At 42.4% G+C, this 14,568-nt stretch overlaps 1 protein-coding gene and 1 long non-coding RNA gene across 2 annotated transcripts in view; one reads left to right on the top strand and one right to left on the bottom strand.

Annotated features, from left to right (window-relative positions):
- Nucleotides 1-14,568, bottom strand: part of LOC129744092 (lachesin-like) — a 355,022-nt gene that overhangs the window by 96,467 nt on the left and 243,987 nt on the right. The gene's annotated exons all lie outside the window — the stretch shown is intronic.
- LOC129744094 (uncharacterized) lies at nucleotides 2,706-3,227 on the top strand. Its single transcript, XR_008736808.1, has 2 exons — nucleotides 2,706-2,969; nucleotides 3,035-3,227. It is a non-coding gene; the product is annotated as an uncharacterized LOC129744094 (long non-coding RNA).

Below are 14,568 nucleotides of genomic sequence, written 5' to 3'. Positions count from 1 at the left end.
AAGAATGTACGACGACTTACAAAATCAAAGCAAAAGTTAAAGGCTTTTGTCCATGGATCACGTTAGACATCTGGAAGTGGATGAAAATAAAAGACAAAATACTTGGTAAGTTTAAAAAAATCCAAACAGAGTTTATCTCCGTGATCTTTTAAAACATATTTCTAAAAATCTACAAAACCTCAAAGAAAGCACTAAAAAAGAGTACTACAAAAACCTGTTCCGCAATGCTAATCCGAAAAACATGTGGAAATGCCTCAAAGACCTCATAGGAGATTCAAAGGTCGAAAACAAAGAAATCCAACTTAATGTTGAAGGTAACTTAATCGATCATCAACAACTAGTTGCCCAAAAGTTTAACGATTTCTTCAGCAACATCGGACCCAAGCTTGCAGCTACGATCACAAGTTTGGGTAACGTTAATAGATTTGAGACCCTTACCTCACAGCCAAATTCTATATTTCTCCGGCCTGCCAGTTCCCAGGAGGTTGTTTTAGAAATTAAAGACCTCGATACTAATAAAAGTGTGGGTGATGATGAAATTTCAGCACAATTCATAAAACGAGATTTTTATTTCTTTTCGGGTTTGATAAGTGACGTATTCAACGAAAGCATCTCGAATGGAAGATTCCCAGATTCCCCCCCCCCCCCCTCAAAATCGCTAGAGTTGTGTCAGTACATAAGCAAGGTACAAAAACAGATCCCAACAATTACCGTCCAATCTCAGTCCTGCCGATTCTGAGCAAGCTCTTAGAAAAAATGTTGGTATCACGCATCACCACTTTCTTTCACCAAAATAATTTACTATATGAGCATCAATACGGTTTCCGCTTAGGCTCAAGTACCACCACAGCGACCTCCGATCTATTTGCTGAAATTTACCGCGCAATCGAGAATAAAAAACACACTGGTCTCCTTTTCTTGGATCTATAAAAGGCTTTCACACTATACTTCTTAAAAAAACTGGATTTCTACGGAATACGGGACAAGCCAACGATCTTATAAAAAGTTTCTTGTCAAATCGAAACCAGTATGTAATGCTAAACAGTTTTCAAAGTAACCTCCGTCCTCTCAAAGTGGGAGTGCCTCAAGGAAGTAATTTAGGTCCTCTGTTATTCCTCATTTACGTGAACGATTTGCTGAATCTGAAACTCCACGGGAAACCACGGTTATTTGACGACGACACCTGCCTACTTTACACCGAAGAAAACCCCGTCACGATAATCCAACACATGGCAGAAGACATGAAACTTCTTCAACAGTACTTCAGCGAAAACAAGTTATCCCTGAATTTATCGAAAACGAAGCACATGATTTTGAACCCGCTCCGCACTCCTGACATTGGGCTACATGAACTGCTTGTCGACTCAGTAAAAATTGAAAGAGTGTCGAAATTCACTTATCTCGGATTGACGATCGATTCAGCTTTGAATTAGACTCACCACATTCATCCTTAAAAAGTGAAGTTACTTTAGCATGCGGGTTGATTTGTAAAATTAAAAGCTTCGTGCCTTCAAAACAACTATGCGTTATGTACCATGAATTTGTACAATCTAAGCTTCAATACCTCGTATTCATCTGGGGATCTGCTACCAAAACACGGCTCAAACCTCTACAGGTAGCCTAAAACCGATGTTTGAAAGTCGTTTATAAGCGTCCTCGCTTATACCCTACCAAGAACCTGTACCTCGAAGCTGATAAATCTACTCTTCCAATCAACGCGTTGAGGGAACTACAAGCTGTCTCAATAATCCATAATCACCTGCATAACCCAATTGCACATCATAATCAAATTTACGACCACCCGGATCACAGGTATCCTTTAAGACACCAAAGTAGCTTATACGTCAGACAGCCCACCTCCGAATTCGCCAAGAAAGCATTTACCTATCATGGTAAGATTTGTTACAACCGACTTCCAGAAAACATACGATCAGAAAGAAACATCGCCAAATTCAAACATCTCATCAAGAGATTCACAAGAGCTAACACAGAAACATACATTCAGTGAACTAGACCAACAGTCCGGTTTCTGGTAACCTGACTAGCCAGCGTTCCCTTAAAAGAGATTTGTTTCACTGGTAACGCCTCAAACTCCTGGAGTTGGTTCCGTCCGGACCAAGGGCCTTATTCACCGAAAGTTTCTGGGTTGTCATCTACGCTCTGGCATAACGCTCTGTAACAGTTCTCTTCGCTTGTTTTAATTGCTCGCTTAAGTGCCACCCTGGCTGCTCGGTAAATGGCACCTCTCGTTACTCTATTGGCTTCGTTTCTCGTCCGATGAGCTCGTCGTCTGGCTTTTACACAGCTAATATGAAGCTCAGCTATTTCTGAGGTCCACCAGTAAGCTGGTCGTCACCACCACTTCGGTGTATTCCTTCTGGGCATGGTCATGTCGCACACCGCTACCATCATTTCAGTCAGCTGCTCACCATTATGGACCCGCGATGCTTCCTGCATTTTAATAGCTTCGGTGCACACTTCCTTATCGAAAACTTTGGTCTTCCATCTTCGCTCATGGGCTGGCAGTTGCCTTACTGCCACCGGATTTCAGTCTCCTACGCTGCAGCGTATCGCCTGCTGATCGCTGTGCGTATAATTGTCACACACATTCCAATTCATGTCAGTTTTCAATGATGGGCTCGCCAATGTGATATCTACACACAAAACTTTCGAGGCTCCACTTGACAAAAATTCGCTGTTACTTTCCGTTAGCAAAAATATTTTTTTACTTTTGAGTTAGCAAAAAGCACGATTTACTTGATTTTAGTAATCAGAAAGTTTATCTTGCTCGATTTTAGTAAAACGAAGGTTTTCTAGCCGCCTTATTTCTAGATAGCAGCCGCTGCCGGTAGAGACAAAAAAATAAACTGACGGGATTCAGTGCCGTTCCGGAAATTCGATGCTGGCGGTTCTTTTGGTGGCTAAGTTCACGACAAATTGGTAGCCAAATCGATAGTGGATGCAAACAGGTAAGAGTCGGTCAAGAAGTGTAAAATGTTTTCCGTTTTTTAATTTATGTTTTTTTTCCTATTAGGTTGCTGCTGCCGGTGGGGTTCCGGGTTTTAATTGCAACAGTCCGAAAATCGAAAGGGACAAAGCTGGAATTTCAATGCGGTGCATCCGGAACAACCCCGGTGTCGATCGCTTGGCATTTCGCGTTCCCAGGATCGGAACTAAATAAGTTCCATGAAGTGTCGAAATAAAGAGAAAAATCAATTGAAAGTAAACTTATTTTTGTATTCTTTTCAATAATCTAACATTCCCTAAGAAATTGCAAAGAAAAACAATAAAAATTGAAATTTCAGGTCCGGGGCGATCTTTTCCTCCGGTTTTTGCTAGAAAAGTGAGCAAAAATTGCGGCGGCTAAATTTGTCTCTCGTTTGCTAAAATTTTAGTTCGAAAAAATTGCTAAATTGATTGCTAAGATTTTAGCTGGTCAAATTTGAGCAAAATTTTGCTAATTTCCGGCCTCGAAAGTTTTGTGTGTATCACTGACGTTCTGTCTGGTATTCCATGCTTGCGATAAGTGCTGATAGATCCAGTGTTTCACAGCTCAACCTTCAGTCTCGCGAAGGACTCTAGAAGACTGCGGCCCCTGGGATTGTTGCACCTACTACCCCACTTAACCGCCCAAGCGTTGAAGTCTCCTGCTATCACTACAGGGGCCCTTCCTGTCAGTTCGTAAGTGAGTTCATCCAACATTGTGTTGAACTCTCCGATCGTCCATCTTGGTGGAGCGTAGCCGCTGCAGAAAAAGATGTCGTTAATTTTAGCAATCACGAATCCGTCCCGAGAATCTACCACTATCTCCTGGATAGGAAAACGTCCCGTAGAGTAGGCAACAGCTAAGCCAGACGTGTCCGCTGCCCAATTACCGTTTCCAGACGGGATTCTGTATGGTTCTGATAAAAGCGCCACATCACACTTCTTTTCGCCTACCGTTTGCTCCAGCAGAAGCTGTGCAATCTCGCTATGGTTGAGGTTTAGCTGGATTATTTCCAGTTTTACTGGCTTGCCTTTGCCTTTATATATACCGGACAGTCCAAGCCACCAGTTTCGTGGACATTGCCATCCGCCTGCTTGCATAGCATACATTTCAGCTGTTTTTTGCATTCTCGAGAGAAGTGTCCCTCTTCACCGCATCATCGACAGCATCGTGACCGTTCGGGTCCGTTACAGCTTCGGGATAAATGACCAAAATCCCAGCAGTTACACTCCCTTACACTCCCTACCGTCAGTAGCGTGTTGGCCGCTGTTGGTGAGAGGTGAATCGTTGCAATCTGCATTTCACCGTACGCCTTTCTTATTTTTATGGCTACTGGTTCGTTGCTCATGCCAGGTATGCTGTAGAGAGCTTTCTCGAGCTCCTCTGCAGTGGATAAACTCATCGAGGTCCTTACATTCAATGGACGCGACCTGTGATAGCGCTCGGACAGTCGCTTCATCGCCTAGGGTGCTTTCGACAAGCTTCTTGAAGTCGGCGCTTTTTACCGCCGGGTCTTTTTTTTAGCTCGAAGAGCAGTTCGCCCTCCCGCCAAAAGCAGATAATTTCGACTCTGCGTGTAGCCTCCGGAACAAGTCTGCATATGTTGTGCCTTCTTTCGCTTCTTTCGATAAGCGCATCACCCTTGGACTTCACCCGTTGAGGTTTTGGTTAGGGGGTGATTATGGATTCATGACGGCTGTTCGTGAGACGGAAAATGTGTTCTTCGCTATCTCGTTGTGAAACGAGTTGGGTCAGATTAGGATACCCCTCGTTGAAGATATCATCGAACGCTAAATGGGTCCCAATGAGAACAATGGATCTACAGTTAGAAATTTCCGGGCTAAAAGGTTATAAAAGACCAACCCACGGTGTGGGTTTCGCTTTTCGTCAAGCTCTTGTGACAGCAGACACGTCAACGTGACTATTAATTAAAGTAGTTTGCCTATCGTGGAGAAAAGTTTATAAAATAATTGTCTAGAGTTAAGTTAATAAATAAAGTTAAGATAAATCGAGGAAAATAAAAGGTTAGGAAAGAAGAAAAATAAATAAAGTGTGTTAAAGGAAGAATAAAGTTGCTTAGAAAGTGTGAACAAAAGACTAAGTGAATTTATTCGAAAACAAACTTACCCACGTTACCGTATTTGTTTTCTCCCCTCGATCAGAGGTCCACCGTAACCGACAAAAACAAACACAAATCGTCGCCAGTGTATTCCTACCTCACTCACTCACAGGCTCTCTCGCAACACTGGCAAAATTATCGGTGGGCTACCGTCCGTAAGCAGAACTCCATCAGGTCGAAACCAATGCAACACCGTCCGAATAAACAAACAGTTCGACAGCACCTAGTGGTGCACCAGTGCAACACTAGTACAACACTCGGCATAAACAAATACGGTATTACTTGCCTAATGTTGCTGTGCGATTCGCTGCTAATTTTTCAGATATTTACCTATTCTACTACTGCTGCGTCGGTCTTGTCCGATTCTTACCTGCTGCTGCTGCTATCGACAACGGCCTTTCTTTTCGTGGTCTTCTTTCTATTACGAACCATTCGCCAGCCTCCTGCAGTGCTTTCCCCGTCTGCATCCTCGTAGTCCGTACCCCTCCTTTTTTCGGACGAATCGTTTACGACGGGTGAGTCGCGATCTCTTTTCGCGGCTCTTCTCGGATTGGACTAGGGTCCTTGAGAAGCAACCAATTTTGCTTCCTCTTTGGCAACCTCCCTGCCAATCTTCCTGCCAATCTCCTTTCCTAACTCCTTTACTACTTTGCTCAGTAATGTAGACCTAAGGAGTCCTCTCTTAGCAAAACATCCGTCTGAGTTTTTCTACTTTCTCCTCCTTCGTCCGAGCTATCATCAGTTGTCTCGAGGTTTCTATTTTTGGTGTTGTTGTTGTTATTTAAGTTCATGTTTAGTCCCACGAGTAGCTAGGGAAATATACGGTCCACTGCGCCAGTGCCCTGCTTTAGCGCAGCAAGGACTTCATTATTGTGGGGTGCGTCCTGGTGCCCCACAGGCTACCGTTTGAGACTGACACATTTTCGACCCATCAGCCTTCCATCTCATCAGCATGGTCTTTAGGCATAGATGCGTTTTCGCACCCCCATGAGCGGCACACTTTGGGCAACCTTGGGTCGTTGTATCCAATAGGTTCCATTAGAAAAGTCCGAGTTCGTTGCGTATTTTTTCATTCATAGGGGGGTTCCGTCAGTTCCGTTTGCGTAACCCATTTCCGTAGCATGTGTCTTTATAAGAGGGTTTTTTATCAGTTCCGTTTCATAATCCATTACCGTTGCATATGTTGTCGTTAGAAGGGGGATAGTTCCAATTTTTCCGAGTGCATAATCCGAGTTCGTTTGCGTAGGTCATTAATGGGGGGAGTTTAGCTGTATTAAGTCGCTCTTTACGACATGAGTCAGCGATCCCGGGGTAGTATTCTAATGCCGCTACCCCACAGCGGGTCTACTGCGTGTGTTAGAGAACGACAATAGCCACAGCCGCACTCACACGGATGATGTCGAACTCCACGGCAATCCGAAGTAGCAAGAGGAGAATGCTATCAAGCGTGACGTCAGTCTTGCGATACGGAGCGACGGCCTGAAGACAGGCCCTGGGAAGACAGTGTAACCAGCAGAAATCTAGCAACGCTCAGTGGATGATGAACATGCCGATTATCTGTGGATACTGGAACATCTAGCCCGAAGCCGCCATTATATGTACGTAGTCGCCTACGTACGAAATCTCGCCAATGAGGACTCGATGTCCAACTGGTAGAAGCTGTGGGACAGCTTAGCGAGAGGAAGGTGGACTCATCGTCTGATTCCGCACATCGGGAGCTGGATCGGAAGAAGACACGGTGAAATGGACTTCTATATGACGCAATTTCTGACTGGTCGTGGATGCTTCATGCACTACCACCATGCACTACCAATTTGTACATGTGGCCTCGCCATATTCCCCAGCTTGTGGTGAGGAAGAGGAGACACCAGAACACGTGGTGTTTGCCTGTCCGAGATTGCGGCGGTGCGTACCAACATAATTGCCATATGTGGGCCCTACACGACAATAGACAACGAGGTGTAGAGGATGTATACGCAATTCAATACTTGGTGTGTGGTCGGAGATGAATTCACTCGGATCATGATTGCCCTGCAGAGGAGCTGAAGTTAACGGCAGACCGCGAACGGTGTAGGACCGTTGACAGGATGACCTCATCGCCGGGGAGCATGTGAGTAGTGTGCGACCTGGCCCTTGATCGAAGCTACAAATATTTAATAAAACAATATCACACAAATTCCTCGTAGCGGACCTCGTAGGAAGGGAGTAAACCATTGTCGGTGGATACTCACGAGTAGAGAGGTTTTCGCGCCTCTCTTCGTGACTCGAGACCCTCTAACGCTCATATTCCTTGACACAATTCAAGACGAGAACAACTCGCCTCTCCTCGTGTTTTGAGGGCCCTCTTTCGATCCGTCTCTTGACCTTATCGAGACAAAAACAACTCGCCTCTCCTCGAGTCTGGGGATACTCACATCACCTAACGTTTCTGCGTCTCAACTCTTTGAGACTCAGTCTGAGGACCATCCACTGGGCGCCACATGTTTACGGCTCAAGGCCCTTTGCCAGTCGTGAGTCAATCATATCCGCGAATCGAGACCAGGAACCTCCAAGTGTGACGTGTAGTTCTCTTGGCCGCAGGTGACGAGTCTGCTGACACATTTCACCTCTGCACCACGGGGAGGTGGAACTACTTCTCAGAGCACCCCACGGCTTGAAGCCATAAACATAAGGCAACATCTTCTGCGTAGCGGATGCCGTGGGTACGCCGCGTTCGTGCGTAGGATTCTCCACCTTCGGGGGGTATCTGAATAGTGCGCTTACCAACGATCGAAGCTGCGGGGATAGGACTTTTCCTTCTTTGCAGTGAAAATCGTTAGGAAAGATTTATTCCACGATCGGAAAATACCCACAGGTAGAGTGGCTCTCGAGGCCAGGGGTTTTCGTTTCGGTGTAGAATGCCGTCTTTGTCGGTAATCGCGAGTCTATGATAAGCTACACTCGATCGGCACACGACGGGCATAAAGGTGGCAAACCTCGAATCCTAGAGATATGAGGTCGGGCTTCGAGTCGTTAAAGGAGAGGTCAGGTCTCGAGTCTTCAGGACGAGAGGTTTGTGTGGTCAACCCCGAGTCTTTACAATAAGAGGTCAAGTCGCAAGAGGAGAGATCAGGTCTTTAATCAACAAGAGGAGGAGTATAAGTGGTTACCTCGAGTTATGACGAGGAGTGGTCAGATCTCGAGTCGCTAGAAAAGTGATCAGGCCTTGAGTCGTGCACAGAAGAGGTTAACCTCGAGTTATGTGGGAATATCGATCATTGCGAGGAGCTCTAGGATCTCAAGTCGTGAGAGGAGAGTTCAGACTTCGGGTCGTTATGATGAGAGGTTTTGTTCAAAGTGGTTTCATCTATAAGTATTGCCTTGAAACGCAATAGCGTGAGTAAATAGACCTCCCACTATTGGTGGATAGTGTGTTAAACAGTTTGAGGTGGCAACTAGGTCTCCGGCCCAAGGTGGAGTTTAGGTAGAGTTTAAACGGAGTATATTACGAGTTTTCCCATTGTATCTAATGACCCAGAGTAGCAAACCGGAGGGAAGCGGTGGCTCGCCGTGCCTTGGAATACAATTCGTAAACCGGGATTTTCTTCCTGAGGTTTCCAACTAAATAAAAAAAAGTTGTGAACTGTGAAAAGTATGCTATATAAATAAGAGCAAGTTCACTGGTGTTGGGAATAAGTGGTAGAAATTTTGACATTTTGAAAATTTTACCATGCGAAAATGTTTTCAAGATCTTTGGGCGTTGTATTTTTTACAGCACTGTTTCTATTTCAACCTTATGTGATGGAAATATTTCTATTTTTGAATCACAGCATGCGAAAATACAACACGTGTTGTAAAATAACTTGAAGGCCTCAGCTCTTGAAAATGTTTTTGCATGGCAAAATTTTCAAAATGTGCAAAAAGCGACAAAATTTCTACCATTTTTTCCCAACACCAGTGAACTTGCTCTAAGGGAAAATATCCTCCGTATTGTTGCCAATTTCCAAAGATGCCGAGTTTTGTTTTCAAATAAGTCCAAACAAAAAAGATACAGTAATGGATAAACTCCGGAAACACTGGTTATAAAATATTGGTGCTTCAAAATTTTTCAAACAAATTACCTCAACATCCCATTAAGAGTTATTCCATGGCCCGAACCTGTTAAAATTTTCATTTGACTTCCTGAGTCAGGTCACGGGTCAGTTGGAAGCTGGAAGCGCATATGATTTTCGATAGTCTGTTTTCGACTTCTCTTATTTTGAAGTTTTTCGTTTGAAAGATTAATTTTTTCTACGAAGAATAAAAGTAGGTTCACAGTTTGCTACGCGAAAGACATTCAAGTTTGAAAATACTCATGCATTCTTTCAGCTACTGAGCTAGCATAGAGCTATGTTAACCGCTGACAACCCTAAAACTCTGATTTTACACTTGTCTAAAGTTGAAACTGGTACTGGTACAAACGAGAAAACAAGGTAGACTTTTTTTTCTGGTTGCTAAACTAGACGAGGGTGTAGCTCTGCTCCCTTCGTTCAACTCACTCCATACCATCCGGAAAGGTGATGACGATAATCGTTGTCGAAAATGATAATAGGATCCAAATGACACTCCCCCGAAAGACACTCACACTTCCTGACTGTTTGTGGTGGGGGTGGGATCTGGCTTGCTCTATCCATCTGTTTAGTCCTACTCGATGGGAGGAGAGAAAAAAAAACACGAACCTATTACCAAAGAGGCTAAACCAACTTTCACTCCCCCACTTGGGTACCAACCCCTCGATGGTTCAATTCGTGGGAGTGGGATTGGCAGGCAAGAAGCAGAAATCTGTTTACATAATTTGAAATGAGTTTAATTTTTAGCTCCCATATTAATTATATTGTGAGGGATGGGGGGGGGTAAGATGATGGTGCGGTGATTATGCGACTTGTTTTGGGAGCTGAGGGTGGGAGAAGGTGCTGAAGATTACAGTTAACGACTCTTGGAGCTTTTTTTCGTTCTTCTTGCTGTTCCTTTCCTGCGGATAGACTATATTCTTCCCGAAGGCCACAACGTGGTAGAGCTTTGCGGTTTTCGGAAGTCTTGTGACAGGATTTTAACGTTATATTGTATGTTTTTTGAGGTTAAGGTACCTCCACACCACTACTGGTTTGTGAAACAGTGGCACAATTTGATGATGGCAGAGACACTCAGGAGCAAGGGAGGCAGTTAAAAAATTCCCCGCACCTTAGTCGCTAACGATTGTTTGAAAAGGTTTTGCTCTGTCATCCAGGTGAAAAATGTGGAATCAGGAATGAACCTTTCGAACCACCCACAATCTCTCCCAGCTCACTTCCGACACTTGGCACCGGGATGATCTTTTGCGTGCCACAGTAGGATTGTTTGATTGCGGCTGTTTGTTCAAGATAATTGCGTTCACGAGAAGGTCACAGTGATTTCTTTCAAGCCAAATCCAGGGAGGGATGCTGGAGCATTATCTCAGAAGTTTGAAAGAAAACTCTTGGAATAGGTATTTCTTTTGATTCGTTCTAAAATAAATATAAATTATTTTCATTTTGAACTAGTAAAAAACTTTACAAAATATAATGAATATTACATGAGGACAGCACTCCTTAAGATTGAAAGAGCAAAAAAATAAGAAGGCAGATCAAGAAAGACAGAAAGACAGAAAGACAGAAAGACAGAAAGACAGAAAGACAGAAAGACAGAAAGACAGAAAGACAGAAAGACAGAAAGACAGAAAGACAGAAAGACAGAAAGACAGAAAGACAGAAAGACAGAAAGACAGTAAGACAGAAAGACAGAAAGACAGAAAGACAGAAAGACAGAAAGACAGAAAGACAGAAAGACAGAAAGACAGAAAGACAGAAAGACAGAAAGACAGAAAGACAGAAAGACAGAAAGACAGAAAGACAGAAAGACAGAAAGACAGAAAGACAGAAAGACAGAAAGACAGAAAGACAGAAAGACAGAAAGACAGAAAGACAGAAAGACAGAAAGACAGAAAGACAGAAAGACAGAAAGACAGAAAGACAGAAAGACAGAAAGACAGAAAGACAGAAAGACAGAAAGACAGAAAGACAGAAAGACAGAAAGACAGAAAGACAGAAAGACAGAAAGACAGAAAGACAGAAAGACAGAAAGACAGAAAGACAGAAAGACAGAAAGACATAAAGACAGAAAGACAGAAAGACAGAAAGACAGAAAGACAGAAAGACAGAAAGACAGAAAGACAGAAAGACAGAAAGACAGAAAGACAGAAAGACAGAAAGACAGAAAGACAGAAAGACAGAAAGACAGAAAGACAGAAAGACAGAAAGACAGAAAGACAGAAAGACAGAAAGACAGAAAGACAGAAAGACAGAAAGACAGAAAGACAGAAAGACAGAAAGACAGAAAGACAGAAAGACAGAAAGACAGAAAGACAGAAAGACAGAAAGACAGAAAGACAGAAAGACAGAAAGACAGAAAGACAGAAAGACAGAAAGACAGAAAGACAGAAAGACAGAAAGACAGAAAGACAGAAAGACAGAAAGACAGAAAGACAGAAAGACAGAAAGACAGAAAGACAGAAAGACAGAAAGACAGAAAGACAGAAAGACAGAAAGACAGAAAGACAGAAAGACAGAAAGACAGAAAGACAGAAAGACAGAAAGACAGAAAGACAGAAAGACAGAAAGACAGAAAGACAGAAAGACAGAAAGACAGAAAGACAGAAAGACAGAAAGACAGAAAGACAGAAAGACAGAAAGACAGAAAGACAGAAAGACAGAAAGACAGAAAGACAGAAAGACAGAAAGACAGAAAGACAGAAAGACAGAAAGACAGAAAGACAGAAAGACAGAAAGACAGAAAGACAGAAAGACAGAAAGACAGAAAGACAGAAAGACAGAAAGACAGAAAGACAGAAAGACAGAAAGACAGAAAGACAGAAAGACAGAAAGACAGAAAGACAGAAAGACAGAAAGACAGAAAGACAGAAAGACAGAAAGACAGAAAGACAGAAAGACAGAAAGACAGAAAGACAGAAAGACAGAAAGACAGAAAGACAGAAAGACAGAAAGACAGAAAGACAGAAAGACAGAAAGACAGAAAGACAGAAAGACAGAAAGACAGAAAGACAGAAGGACAGAAGGACAGAAGGACAGAAGGACAGAAAGTGACAGAAAGACAGAAAGACAGAAAGACAGAAAGACAGAAAGACAGAAAGACAGAAAGACAGAAAGACAGAAAGACAGAAAGACAGAAAGACAGAAAGACAGAAAGACAGAAAGACAGAAAGACAGAAAGACAGAAAGACAGAAAGACAGAAAGACAGAAAGACAGAAAGACAGAAAGACAGAAAGACAGAAAGACAGAAAGACAGAAAGACAGAAAGACAGAAAGACAGAAAGACAGAAAGACAGAAAGACAGAAAGACAGAAAGACAGAAAGACAGAAAGACAGAAAGACAGAAAGACAGAAAGACAGAAAGACAGAAAGACAGAAAGACAGAAAGACAGAAAGACAGAAAGACAGAAAGACAGAAAGACAGAAAGACAGAAAGACAGAAAGACAGAAAGACAGAAAGACAGAAAGACAGAAAGACAGAAAGACAGAAAGACAGAAAGACAGAAAGACAGAAAGACAGAAAGACAGAAAGACAGAAAGACAGAAAGACAGAAAGACAGAAAGACAGAAAGACAGAAAGACAGAAAGACAGAAAGACAGAAAGACAGAAAGACAGAAAGACAGAAAGACAGAAAGACAGAAAGACAGAAAGACAGAAAGACAGAAAGACAGAAAGACAGAAAGACAGAAAGACAGAAAGACAGAAAGACAGAAAGACAGAAAGACAGAAAGACAGAAAGACAGAAAGACAGAAAGACAGAAAGACAGAAAGACAGAAAGACAGAAAGACAGAAAGACAGAAAGACAGAAAGACAGAAAGACAGAAAGACAGAAAGACAGAAAGACAGAAAGACAGAAAGACAGAAAGACAGAAAGACAGAAAGACAGAAAGACAGAAAGACAGAAAGACAGAAAGACAGAAAGACAGAAAGACAGAAAGACAGAAAGACAGAAAGACAGAAAGACAGAAAGACAGAAAGACAGAAAGACAGAAAGACAGAAAGACAGAAAGACAGAAAGACAGAAAGACAGAAAGACAGAAAGACAGAAAGACAGAAAGACAGAAAGACAGAAAGACAGAAAGACAGAAAGACAGAAAGACAGAAAGACAGAAAGACAGAAAGACAGAAGAAGACAGAAAGACAGAAAGACAGAAAGACAGAAAGACAGAAAGACAGAAAGACAGAAAGACAGAAAGACAGAAAGACAGAAAGACAGAAAGACAGAAAGACAGAAAGACAGAAAGACAGAAAGACAGAAAGACAGAAAGACAGAAAGACAGAAAGACAGAAAGACAGAAAGACAGAAAGACAGAAAGACAGAAAGACAGAAAGACAGAAAGACAGAAAGACAGAAAGACAGAAAGACAGAAAGACAGAAAGACAGAAAGACAGAAAGACAGAAAGACAGAAAGACAGAAAGACAGAAAGACAGAAAGACAGAAAGACAGAAAGACAGAAGACAGAAAGACAGAAAGACAGAAAGACAGAAAGACAGAAAGACAGAAAGACAGAAAGACAGAAAGACAGAAAGACAGAAAGACAGAAAGACAGAAAGACAGAAAGACAGAAAGACAGAAAGACAGAAAGACAGAAAGACAGAAAGACAGAAAGACAGAAAAGACAAGACAGAAAGACAGAAAGACAGAAAGACAGAAAGACAGAAAGACAGAAAGACAGAAAGACAGAAAGACAGAAAGACAGAAAGACAGAAAGACAGAAAGACAGAAAGACAGAAAGACAGAAAGACAGAAAGACAGAAAGACAGAAAGACAGAAAGACAGAAAGACAGAAAGACAGAAAGACAGAAAGACAGAAAGACAGAAAGACAGAAAGACAGAAAGACAGAAAGACAGAAAGACAGAAAGACAGAAAGACAGAAAGACACAGAAAGACAGAAAGACAGAAAGACACAGAAAGACAGAAAGACACAGAAAGACACAGAAAGACACAGAAAGACACAGAAAGACACAGAAAGACACAGAAAGACACAGAAAGACACAGAAAGACACAGAAAGACACAGAAAGACACAGAAAGACACAGAAAGACACAGAAAGACACAGAAAGACACAGAAAGACACAGAAAGACACAGAAAGACACAGAAAGACACAGAAAGACACAGAAAGACACAGAAAGACACAGAAAGACACAGAAAGACACAGAAAGACACAGAAAGACACAGAAAGACACAGAAAGACAGAAAGACAAGAAGAACAGAAAGACACAGAAAGACACAGAAAGACAGAAGACACAGAAAGACACAGAAAGACACAGAAAGACACAGAAAGACACAGAAAGACACAGAAAGACACAGAAAGACAGAAAGACACAGAAAGACACAGAAAGACACAGAAAGAAGACACAGAAAGACACAGAAAG

Source organism: Uranotaenia lowii, chromosome 2 (genome assembly GCF_029784155.1).
Source record: "Uranotaenia lowii strain MFRU-FL chromosome 2, ASM2978415v1, whole genome shotgun sequence".
Taxonomy (NCBI): domain Eukaryota; kingdom Metazoa; phylum Arthropoda; class Insecta; order Diptera; family Culicidae; genus Uranotaenia; species Uranotaenia lowii.
This window is presented reverse-complemented; position numbering and strand designations above follow the sequence as displayed.